General features: G+C 35.5%; 1 pseudogene; it reads left to right on the top strand.

Moving 5' to 3' along the window:
• The first annotated feature begins 10,201 nt into the window (after positions 1-10,201).
• Positions 10,202-12,624, top strand: LOC116632592 (annotated as a pseudogene).
• The last annotated feature ends 226 nt before the right edge of the window (positions 12,625-12,850 follow it).

Raw genomic sequence — 12,850 nt, 5'->3', positions numbered from 1 at the left:
GATCATTGAAAAAGATAAAGCCTAAGATTTTAACTGCTGTATAATAATTTAAACCTTAAACTCTTACAGACATAATGTTTTGAAATATTGATTTTTTTTAGAAAAATAAAAGCTTTAAGCAAGTATAATTTCATATTTTTCTTGTCCAACTTCTACTATACTTTATACCCCATATCATTGGTCATCTCCCCTTCAGAACTCTTCCAGATTAATCTGACAATATTTTCATAAGTTAACATGCTCAAATACCTGTCCCCATCATGTATTTTTCATAATCACATACTGCCAGATGCAAACTTTATTATAATACCTTCTTTATCTACTGTTTTCAGAGAAAAAACCAATCCACTTTAATACATTTTCTTTATATCCTTCTAATTTGGGGCTCTAATTTGGTGGTATAGATGGATATATCTAAACCCTTACATATTGTAATTTAAAGCCCACCAAGGAAGAAAGAAACTTACCTTTTAACTTCTTAAAAGCATCCAGAGATCCTGACATACTGTATTCAGAGCAGTAGAAGTAAGACTAATAACTTACTTTCACTAGTTATAATGGAGGCCAGAAAACAGTGAAATTACATTTTTTGTCCAGTGATCCAGTCTAGATTCTATAAACACAGAAAATATTCTTCATAAATGAAGTCTCTACTTAGAGACAGGTTCAAAAACTGAGCAGATCCATATTAAAGAAATAACTCAGGAAGTTCTTCAGAAGGACAAAAGCAAGGGTATGCAAGAAAGAAATATAAAACAAAAAAAGTGAGTATATGGGTAAATCCAAATGAATGTTGACTATCTAAGTCAGTAATACTAATATCTTATGGGGTTTAAAATATGCTTATCTAACATAATATGTAAGACCTCACTACTAAAAATTGTAAAACACTATTGAAAGAAGTTAAAGAAGAATTAAATAGAGGAATATGCCATCTTTACCAATTAGAAGACTCCTATTGTTATGTCAATTGTTACTTAAGAAGACCTGAAATTCACTAGAATCCCAATCAAAATTCCAGAAGATTTTTTATGTGGAAATTTAAAAACTGATTCTAGTGTTTCTATGGAAACACTATCAAAGTAGCCATGCAGAAGAATGAAGCTAGAGGATATACACTACCAGATATCAAGACTTACTATAAAATTACAGTAATTAAGATTGTATTGGTGTTAGGTATTAGGCACAAGGATTGGCACAAAGCCACTGCTACAGTTCTGGAGGGGAAGTATATCTTTACAAATAAATGGTGGTGAATTAATTGGATAACTGCATGAAAAATAGGAATTCTTCCCTGCTTTACACCAAGTACAAACATTAGTTTGGAGTATATGGATCATATAGAAATATGGAAGTTAAAAGTCTAAATCTTCTATAAGGAAACAGAGGCAATGATATTAATGACTTTGTGATAGGCAAATATTTATTATATAAGACGTAAAAAACTAACCATTAAAACAAAATTATATAAATTAATAGAGTGAAAATAAGTCAGAAACTAAGAAAAAATGTTTGAAATGTCTGTGTCCAACAAAGGACTCAAATTCATAACATATTTGAGATTCCATAGGAAAAAAAAAACAGCTCAGTTTTAAAATGGTCAAAAGAACAGGCACTTAAAAAGCAAAAATATCCAAATGGATGATAAGCATATTAAAACATTCAGCATTATTACTAAGTAGTGAAATGAAAACTAAAATCACAATGTTATGCCACAACATACCCATAAGAATGACCAAAGTAAAAAGGATGGGCAATACCAAATAATGGGAAGAGTGGATCAATTATAAGTTAACAGATCATCGATGGGTGTATAATTGGTACAAACGCTTTTGAAATCTACTTGGCAATATCTAAAGATAAACATGTACTTAGTAAACATCCAACAATTCCACTCCTATGTGTATTCCTAATGGAAAATGAGTGATGTACACACACACACACACACACACACACACACACAAGATAAATAGCTGGCTAGAGTAAAACATACATACATACATACGTACACATGGGCATGTATACATGCATACATACAAACAATCACAACACTGGAAGAGGCTTCTGGGCACGAAGGATGGAGGAGATATAATTAACTTTACAGATAGAAAAACTGAGGCACTGAAAGGTAAGGAGATAGATCGTGAATACTGGATGTCTGGGGAATCAGGGACAAAGGCAAGTACTTCCAGACTGTGAGTGATATGAATATGAGTGATATGAAAAACAAGATTGGTCTTGCTTTCCACTGGCCTTGGCCCTGACCCTGGAACACAGCTCAGTGACATATTATTAAATGCATTAAGCAATAGATCATCTCTTTATGCCTACAAACCCCAAATTAAAGCTTGTAGAAATAGAGGTAAACAAGATGAGGCCAGAATGAACAACTCAAGGTGAAAGTGGGAGGGAGATAGTAACAATTTTCCTATTCCATCTATTCCACATCCCACTATAAGACCTCCTCCACAAGGTCAATAAAAAAGAGGGTAAAGCGGAACAAATGTATTGTCTAGATGTTTGGGGAAAGTGGTGCAAAGCTATTAAAAAAAAAATAAAAAAAAACCATATTAAATATGTGGGGAAAAAACTATCTGAAACCAAATTGGTTACAGTAATTCCCTCTCAGAAAATACTTTGAATATTATATATTTCTGCAGTGATGAAACTTTTTATAAGAAGCACTTTTATATTTCATATAAGTTGCAATAAAAAAATTTCTTAAAAGACTAAAATATATGTAGAATTTTATGACAGCAAGAGCAAGAATGCAGAAAAAGGATAAATGGTATTAAGATGTTTTAAATGTTCTAAGGCCCTTACTTTGTCTGGAAAGTAAAAGTATCGATTTACATTAGTCTTTGATGTAAATATTGTATATTGTAATATCTAGAATATTGTAATATCTAGAATAACCATTAAAAGAGTAGTAAAAAATGAATATAAGTAATAGCATGGGAGAAATTGAATAATAAAAAGTACTCAAATTTTCCATAAGAAGGCAAGAAAGGAAAAAGAAAATGTGCCTAGAACAGTTGGGACAAATAGAAAACACATAGTCAGATAGCAGATTAAACCCAAATATATCAGTGGAATTATTGGATCATATGGTATTTCTACTTTTAACTTTTTGAGAAACCTCCACACTGTTTTCCACAGTGACTGTACTAGTTTACATTCCCACCAACAGTGCATGAAGGTTCCTTTTTCTCCACATCCTTGCCAACACTTGTTATTTCTTGTCCTTTTTATTTTAGCCACTTTAACAGATATAAGGTGATACCTCATTGTGGTTTTGATTTGCATTTCCTTGATAATTAGTGATGTTGAGCATCTTTTCGTGTATTTGTTGGCCACACTATATGGTTTCATTCATATGTGGAATCTAAAAAACAAAACAAATCAATAAACAAACAAGAAGCAGAATCAGACCTGTAAATACAGAGAGCAAACTGGTGGTTTCCAGAGAGGTGGGGGGCCAAAGGTGGGCAAAATGGGTGAAGGGGAGTGGGAGATACAGGCTTCCAGTTATGGAATGAATAAGTCCTAGGAATCAAAGGTCTATAAATATAAATATAAATATAAATAAAAGAAATATAGTCAATGATATTGTAATAGCGCTGTATGGTGACGGATGGTAGCTGCACTTGCGGTGAGCATAGTATAACATATAGAGAAGTTGAATCACTATGTTGTACACCGGAAACTAATGTAACTTTGTGTCAACTATACTCAAATAACAAATTAAAAAATATATCTCAGTAGTTACATTAAATTTAAGTGAATTAAATACTCTAAGTAAAATATAATTATTTAACTAGGTTAAAAAAAACCTGTATGCTGCTTACAGAAGACACATGTTAAATGTAAGTTTGTAAAAAAGTTAAAAGAGAAAGGGTGTAAAAAGACATACCATGAAAACATCAAAAAATGTACAACTGGTGTAACTATATTTATATCAAACAGAGTAAAGTTTAAAACAAGTAGTATTGCTATAAAGAAATTCCATAATAATTCAAGTGTCAATCCATAAAGATTTTTAAATTATAAATTTTATGGATTTATTCAAATGAGTCTATTCACATAGACTTCTTGGCAAAATAGTAATAAATAATAAAATGATAAAGGTCCAAGATTCTTTCTTATGAAGTGAAGTATTTGGGCAAGGCAGATATTTTTCCTATGCAGAGTGTTTTTCCCACTTGATTCAAAGCTGTGTTCCCAAACATGGAGGCTGGCATTCTTCTAGGTGCTAGATGCATTTTATATGTATATGATTTGTCTCACCATATTAATTATAAGATCTTTGAATATGGATCTTGTTTGTAATTGTTTGTATCTTTCACACCATGTAGCAGAGTACTTACACATAATACATGTCCAAAAAATAATGGCTGATTGACTAAATAGATAGAAGTTTGTGGTATCTTCCATGAGACCTGCTATTTTTCTCCTGCCATAGAGCTTTTAAAATCTCTTTTTTTGTTTTATAATAATTAGCTGTGGCTAGACACAATAGGTATTATATTTTCATATTATGGATGAGTTATATTGATTGGCCGTTAAAACATCCAGAAATTAGAAAGGGCTTAGCTTATAAATAAACAAAGTTGATTTTCAAAGCTACTTTTTCTATTTCATTGCATGTAATATCCAATACAATAATTATTGTTAATTTCTATGTTTTCTATGTTCACTAAACATAGGAATTATAATCAGTTCTCAACCAGAATTTTACAGCTCTCCTACATCTTCTCTATCCCCAACGTCTCCTTCTCAAAAGGCCCTTTCTTTGTCTATAAACTAAGTAAAGTTGTACCCCCAAAACAAAAACTAAAAAAAAAAAAGCAAAGACAACAATAATAAAACCTTACTTTTCAACCCAGTATTCTCCTCGGGAATTTTTCATCCACTCTGGTGGGAAAAAAACTCTGTATTCATTGTCTCTTTTTTACTCCTAGAAGCTTTGCCAACAAGATTCTGTTTCCAGCAGTGTTAATGCCGAACTTCCTACACTCCTATCTTTTTAGTCTTTTCCCTAACCAACCTGTCCCTTGAAACTCTCCCCTAAATTAATTCCCATTGTCCTAAAGTTTCCTTAGATGCTATTTTGTTTTATCTATTTTTTAGTTTACTAAGAAAGCTCTTTTCACTATATCTGGTCCTTCTAAGCAGGCAGACCGCCAAACTTAGAGATAGAATTCTCTTCTCTTCTCACCCTTCACAGACTCTGTGACCTCATCAGCCCTGGCAACATCATGTATTTATTTCTATGTGAGTGATTCCCAAGTTTCACTTATAACCCTGCACCTCTCTCTGCCTGCTAAACACTGCCATACAACTGTCTTACTAATTTTTTTTTGAGTTTTCAATTGGTTTATTTTTTTATTATGTTATGTTAATCACCATACATTACATCATTAGTTTTTGATGTAGTGTTCCATGATTCACTGCGTATAACACCCAGTGCTCCTTGCTCTATGTGCCCTCTTTAATACCCATCACCAGGCTAACCCAGTTTGCTCCCCCCTAGAACCCTCAGTTTGCTTCTCAGAGTCCATAGTCTCTCATGGTTCATCTCCCCCACCGATTTCCCCCCCTTCATTTCTCCCTTCCTGCTATCTTCTTCTTTTTTTTTTTTTTTTTAACATATAATGTATTATTTGTTTCAGAGGTACAGGTCTGTGATTCAACAGTCTTACACAATTTACAGCACTCACCATAGCACATACCCTCCCCAGTGTCATTCTACCTTTAAAATACCTCTTGAATTTTTATCATTTTTCCCCCCCAGTGTCCCTACTCTAGCTCAGATCTAAAATATCTCTCATGTAATCTAATGTCAAAAGTTATTAAAGAGGGCACGTTCTGCATGGAGCACTGGGTGTTATATGCAAACAATGAATCATGGAACACTACATCAAAAACTAATGATGTAATGTGTGGTGATTAACATAACATAATAAAAAAAATTTGGAAAAAAAAAGTTACTTATTTTTCTGGCCTTTAGCTTTACATCTCCAAGCTAACATCAGTAGAACTTTATTTCCCAAGGTGATTTTTTTTTAATAGAAGACTTATATCAAGAGATATTCTTCGAAGAAAAAAAAGTAGGGGTCAAAAATATTTGACCCTTTGCTGCATGTTAGAACCTGTTTGTGAAGAATTATAATAAATATTAGCACATGAAGGGTGGTAGGAAGTAATATACTCAAGAATATAGTATTGGAGGGGCGCCTGGGTGGCTCAGTTGGTTAAGAATATAGTATTGAATCATATATTCTGTAGAATACACTTGGGTAGAAGCTGTGCTGAAGTTGCTAAAGTTGCTTCTTCCTGCTCTTCGTCCCCAGTCCAACCCTCCTGCCTCTGCCCTCCAAGGCTCTCACTGTACCATCTATCACAGGCCATTCGGCTCATTATCATTTCTTAAGAGAGAACGATCTGCCTCATTCATCTTGTATTTTTCCATATTGCCTATCATGATCCACTCTACCCATAAATAGTCAATGAATGTTTCACAATTTGGGGTTAAGTTTTCTTCATAGATTGATTTAAAAATAATACCTTACTGGTTTTGAATTTTAGGATTTTTTCATTAATATTTAGTGATCTAGGCATTATTCATGATTTTTTCCATGGAATTGTCAGACATTATGAAAAGCTCTTAATCCAGACCACCAAAAAAGCATAGTGTAAATTTCAGAACATTAAATAGTTTCATACTAAACTGAATGAGTGAAACCTACTCCCAAAGCACCTAAAACTCTGGAAAGAAGTGATTTACTTACTTTCATGAATTCATTAATTAAGTGCTCATGATACTCTAGGCTTTTACCAAAAATACAGATGATTCAGTCTTTTTCTGAAGAGACCATCTTCAGTTTCTATCTGTTATTATTAGAATACACATGTGGCTTATTGGTATCTGCCACCCCTGGGGGACAATGAAGCGCATCACAAAGAGAAAATATTGGCACAATAATTGTCTCCAGCTAAAATTGCCTAAGAAACAGAAGTTGCTGTCGAATAGGGTGACGTATGCTGGCAGAGTTATGTGAGAAGTTTGAATTGCCTCTTTCTGCATTAATGTCTAGCATGTCAAGCACTTAGTTTCAGAGGGGTAGATCTGGTATTCTATCACACCTTTTAAAATTAGCCCAAGGTAGCCCAAAGCAACAAGTTTCCTGATGGTAATACCATGAGTATGTAGGCAAATGTGGTAATATGATGACTTTGCTAAGAGTAGTAATGATTGTTAGGACACTAGAGAGGCTTCTGATTTCTTCCTAAGCTATGACATGATATTTCTCTTCTAACCGTTTATCGACTAAAGATACTGTTTCTATGGTATGGATTGGAAATGCCTTTTCTTTTGAAAGACTAAATCTTTTCTTATATGAGCATCTTTAACTATTCAATGGAAATCAAATCAGTTGTGAAAATGAGGTTAATTTTTCAGTCTTGAACATGAGAAATTAGATATTTAATCTTGCTGAATTCCTAATGGAATCCATGAATCTAAATCTTTTTATGCCATTACCTATTTACTGCAGAGCTATGGGGAATAGGAAAGTTTAAATGCTTCAGCCATTTCTTTCAAAAAACTTTCTTGTGCATTTTAAATCCATGGAATTGCAGGGGAAGGAAAATAATCCTCCTGTAAATTAAGTCATGATGGTCTTGATGATCGGGTCAGACCAGCTGATAAGCTCTCTGTAGGAATGCAGCACAGCAATCGACTGTCATAAAGATTAACATCCATTTGCTTAGCTAATGAGTGCCACATGCACAGCATATCCAAAGCTCAAGCTTTAAAAGGTTGTATCCATTTTTATCATCACATCTGGAAGCACATCCAGTGTGGTATACAGCTGCATGACTGATTTTCATGTTTGTGGTTTGTAATCAGTCTCGTTAATTTTTAGTCATATTCCATATATGCTAGTGTACTTGGAAATATATATTATTGGACAGCTGGAAAAGTTTCACTTTTCAGGTGTTTATAAATGCATTTCAGCACTATTTTTCTTTCTCTTTGGCCTTGAATGGTTCTCTCTTATTAATTTTGACGTGCATAGTATCTTACAAAAGGTAGCCCTTCATAGGTGATAATGCCACAAAGGTTTGCACAGGGATTGCTTTAAATAGACATTTTCAATTACAGAAAAGTCTCTTGACCCCATTTGGCCTTTTTCAATGCTATTAAAGTAAGAAAAAAAGGAAATGCAGTCACAAAATGTTAAATGTTTAAAATTAGCCTTTGCTATATTTTGCTTTGAAATACCTGCATGTGTACTTTTAAAGATGTCTGAATGATGTGTCATGTTATGTTGAGTATCTTCTTTCAAAATAAATCCTGCCCCTCAAGGATATCTATATCCAAAGTAGCTATGCCGTAATGTAGACTATAATAGCCCTTCTGTGCTAAGAAGAACAGGGATAGAAATAGATACTGTATGACTAAATGCTGATTGACAGCTCCATCACAGGCATGGTACTTCTTTAGCTAAACTGCAATAAAGAGACTTCATATCGCACCATTCAACAGATAATAAAATAGCGTAAACAGATGTAACCTTGTGGAAAAAAATTGTCTACCCGATTATAGTGATAACAAATTGTGCATTTACTTTTTAAATATCTTAGATAAAGATCACAAAAGTAAATGTTGATTCACAAGGCAAACTTCGTTCTCAATTATCCTTTTAAATGTTGTTTCTAATAGAAAATAATATTATATCTGGATACTCTTTAAGTACATGAAGGCAAAATATTTTCTTAGGATGTGTGAATTTTTTAAATATAAACGCTGATTGAAATGTCTCCAAGTTTCAGATTGGGGACAGCTTAAAAGCTCCGACAGAATGCAACTTTACTTTGAAACCTGTCAGAATTTGCTGCATTGGTATATTATTGGGGTGGGAGAAGACCTGAAGAACTCTTGTCATCAGAAGTTTTATAAGAAATAAGTAGGATCTTTAAAAAAGAAAAAAAAAAAAAAAACGTTTACTACTCACAGAATCATACATGACAAAGAATGGCATCATTATAATGAGTAACATAGACTCATCTACATGTAGCCTTGGAATCAAGGAGCCCTCACGAACTCCTTCTCAGTTGCAAGAACTTGTATAAAAATTGAAGTGAAAAATAACAATTTAAGTCTCTAGAGTTGACCATACTTAGTCACTTTGTAACATATACACTATATACTTTTGAAGTTATTTCCCTTTGATTTCTTTTAATTTTATTGTTATTACTCCTAATAACTACATCTCTAACATCATCAGGAGTTACCACTGGCTCAATCATGACCCACATACTCTGTATAAATCATCTTTCATCCAAATTGATGAGAGATTTGGTGCAAAACACGTGTGATTATGTCCATTTCTGATTTCATTTCAGTCTGATGGCATTACTTTTCCATGATCTTTTTGTGAGTGCTGAATATTTTTTCAAACAGAATTTAACAAGTTCTAAGGTTAAAACTCATATCTGTTTTGATCCATGTGAGGTAACTGAATTGAAATACTCTCAATGATAGAGCAGAAGGGAGTGTAATCAATGGCATCCACACAGAATCCTTGGGACATATAGAGTTTCTGAATCTCTGAATTCAGCAATGCTGTCAGTGTTTTGGCTGGCAGCCTATAACCCCCTTTTAACCTGAGCCCAGCTTACTCAGCAAGCTATGGCAAATGACTGCTGAGCTGTTACTTTCTTATTTCAAAATACACCTCCAGTTGAGAGAGGGACATGCTCTTTTACATATGGTATAGGATTTTGTTTGGGAACTCAGTTTTCTGTTATGAGTTTTTTAAAGAAATGTGCAGCAGCAGCAGTGGCAAAAAAAAAAAAAAATCAGAAACTTTGGAAAGGACGGAGGGAGGGTGAACTCACAGAAACTGAGATGCTGTACTTGTTTTGGCCAGGCACAGAGAAGTTGAGAAACACTCTGTAGGTGGGCCAACAAATCTATCATGTAGGACAGGGACTACAGAGTTCTGAGCTAAAGTTCTTCCATCTAGGCTATAATGCCACCACCACTCACAGCCAAACAAGAGCAGCTTTATTCTACTGTCCCATATGTTTGTATATCTAAAGAAGTAGTAGTAGAGGGTTGCTGAAGAAAGGCAGGGATTATACTGACCCTGTGTATGAGAGGGTAGGTAAGGAGGAGGGAGGAGAAGAAGTGATGGAAGTGGGGAGCCATCTTCTAAAGAGTGATGATGACAAGCACAGTGACCACAAATTCCCCACACTCTGGGAAACACCAGTGCTTCCAAAACTAAATGCTGAACTGAGTCAAGTAGAACATTCAAGTAATATACTTCATTCATTCATTCATCATTCATTCATGCTACAAATATTTACTGAGAACAACCTGTGTTTAAGACACTCTTGCAACACTGTGAATATAGTGCTGAACAAGAGGCAGACCTTGCCCTCAAGCATACAATCCAGTCAGGAAACATACAGTAAACAAGTAAATACACAGTATATTTCAAGCTGTTAAGAAACATAAAGGAGGATAATAATATTGACAGTCTCTGGTGGGGAAGGTAGACAGTATTTCCTTATTGGGTGATCAGTGAAGGCCTGTCTGAGGAGCTAGAATATGAACAGAAATGTAAAGTTAGGCAGGGAACCATGTAAAGATCTTAGGAAGAATTTTCAGGAAAGAGAATAGCAAATACAAAGGACCTGAAGTAAAAATAAATTTTGTGGCTAGCATTAAAGCAAGAGTGAGAACTAAGCAGAGAATGAGTGAAAATCATGGTAGAAAATTAGGCAAGGGTCAGAGTACACAGGGTTTCAAAAGTCATGGCAGTGGGTTTGACTTTTATCATGAACGGGATGAGAAACCATCAGTAATTTCTCTGTAGAGGAGAGATATAAAATTGGTTAAAATTTTTAAATGACTCCAAGGATTCTGGTCTGAGCAAATGGATGAATAGCAGCATTATTTGCTGTAGTGAGGAACGCTAGAGAGGGTGGGGAGAGGTGAGAAAAAAAGTTCCAACTTAGATTAAGTGTGTGAATGTATTAGATGTGTATTAGACAACAGAAAAGGAATGCTAAGTTGGTAACTGAATATCAAAATCTAGGTCCCAGGGGACAAGTCTGTAATGGTGGAAAAGATTTAGACACCATCAGCATTTACATATATATTTAAGGTCATGGGGCTAGAAGAGTTTGTAGAATGGCTGTAGATAGCAAAGAGAATACCAAGAACTGAGTCAGGGCTCTCTAACATAAAGAAGAGGACCCTGCAGGGGAAATGGAGAAGAATCAGTAAGGAAGGAGGAAAAAACCAGTGTGGTGTCTCATAAGTTAAGTGAAGAGAATATGCCCATAATGAGGCAGTGGGCAACTCTGTCACATTCTGCAAAGAGATCAAGTATGAGGAGGACTGAGAATAGATCATCGGTTTTGGCAAATGATAGGTGTCAGTGATGTCCTGGACAAGGTTTCAGTGGAATAGTATGGAAAAAAGCCTGATTGGAGAGGCTGAGGAAAGAATGGAAAGTAAAGAAATGATGAAAACAAGATTGGAGTCTTAGTTTCCTCATTAATAAGAAGCAGAACTTGACCTCTTCCAGCAGCCCAGGATACCGAAAGGGAAGAAGGTGAAGAGGAAGAAGGTGGCCCCAGCCCCTCCTGTCATGAAGAAGCAGGAGGCCAGGAAGGTGGTGAGTCCTCTGTTCGAGAAGAGGCCAAGAATTTTGGCTTTGGACAGGACACCCAGCCCAAAAGGGACCTCAACCGCTTTGTCAAATGGCCCTGCTACATCTGGCTGCAGCAGCAGAGGGCTATTCTCTATGAACATCTAAAAGTGCCTCCCACGATTAACCAGTTCACCCAGGCCTTGGACTGCCAGACAGCTACTCAACTGCTTAAGCTGGCCCACAAGTACAGACCAGAGACAAAGTAGGAGAAGAAGTAGAGATTGTTGGCCTGGGCTGAGAAGAAAGCTGCAGGCAAAGGGGATGTCCCCACTAAGAGGATGCCTTGGTGGAAAACAGGAAGGCTCAGCTGGTAGTGATTGCACATGATGTGGATCCCATTGAGCTGGTGGTTTTCCTGCCTGCCCTGTCTCGTAAGATGGGGCCTCCCTACTTCATTATCAAGGGGAAGGCCCGGCTGGGGCATCTGTCCTCAGGAAGAACTGCACCACTGTTACCTTCACACAGGTCAACTCGGAAGACAAAGGAGCTCAGGCAAAGCTGGTGGAAGCCATCAGGACCAATTACAATGACAGATACGATGAGATCCGCTGCCACTGGGGAGGCAACGTCCTGGGTCCGAAATCTGTGGCTCGCATCACCAAGCTGGAAAAGGCAAAGGCTAAAGAACTGGCCACCAAACTGGGCTGAGTGGACGCTGTTGAATTTTCTGTACATAAAAGTAATAAAAAGTTGTCTTTCAGCCAGTGTCAAAAAAAAAAGAACTTGATCCAAATAATCTGAGATTTCTTCTATCTAGACATTTTTCATATTTTTATCATGAGTTTGAGCTCTTTTTATGTCTGCCATTTTGTCAATCCCTGAATTCCTGGTTCAATTCATGTTCTTCCATTGCAATTAAAAATGAGACAGAAAAGTAATGAACATTAGCAATTTCTCCCCAGAACTAATTTTTCAATTTCAGAGATCAGGTAACATCATTACCATCATTACCTGTTAGCCTATGCCAATAGTTTTAGGCTGCTATTTTGGATTTGTTGCCCTTAAGAGAAAAAATATTTTCATTTCCTAATGTTCAGTATTTTCTTAATAAATTATTTTCAGAAAACTACTGCCTTAAGGCACCTCTGCAGAAAAATATAATAATTGACAACATT

This window comes from Phoca vitulina, unplaced genomic scaffold (assembly GCF_004348235.1).
Source record: "Phoca vitulina isolate PV1807 unplaced genomic scaffold, GSC_HSeal_1.0 scaffold7, whole genome shotgun sequence".
NCBI lineage: Eukaryota > Metazoa > Chordata > Mammalia > Carnivora > Phocidae > Phoca > Phoca vitulina.
The sequence above is the reverse complement of the archived record's forward strand: the minus strand, read 5'-3'. Positions and strand labels throughout refer to the sequence as shown.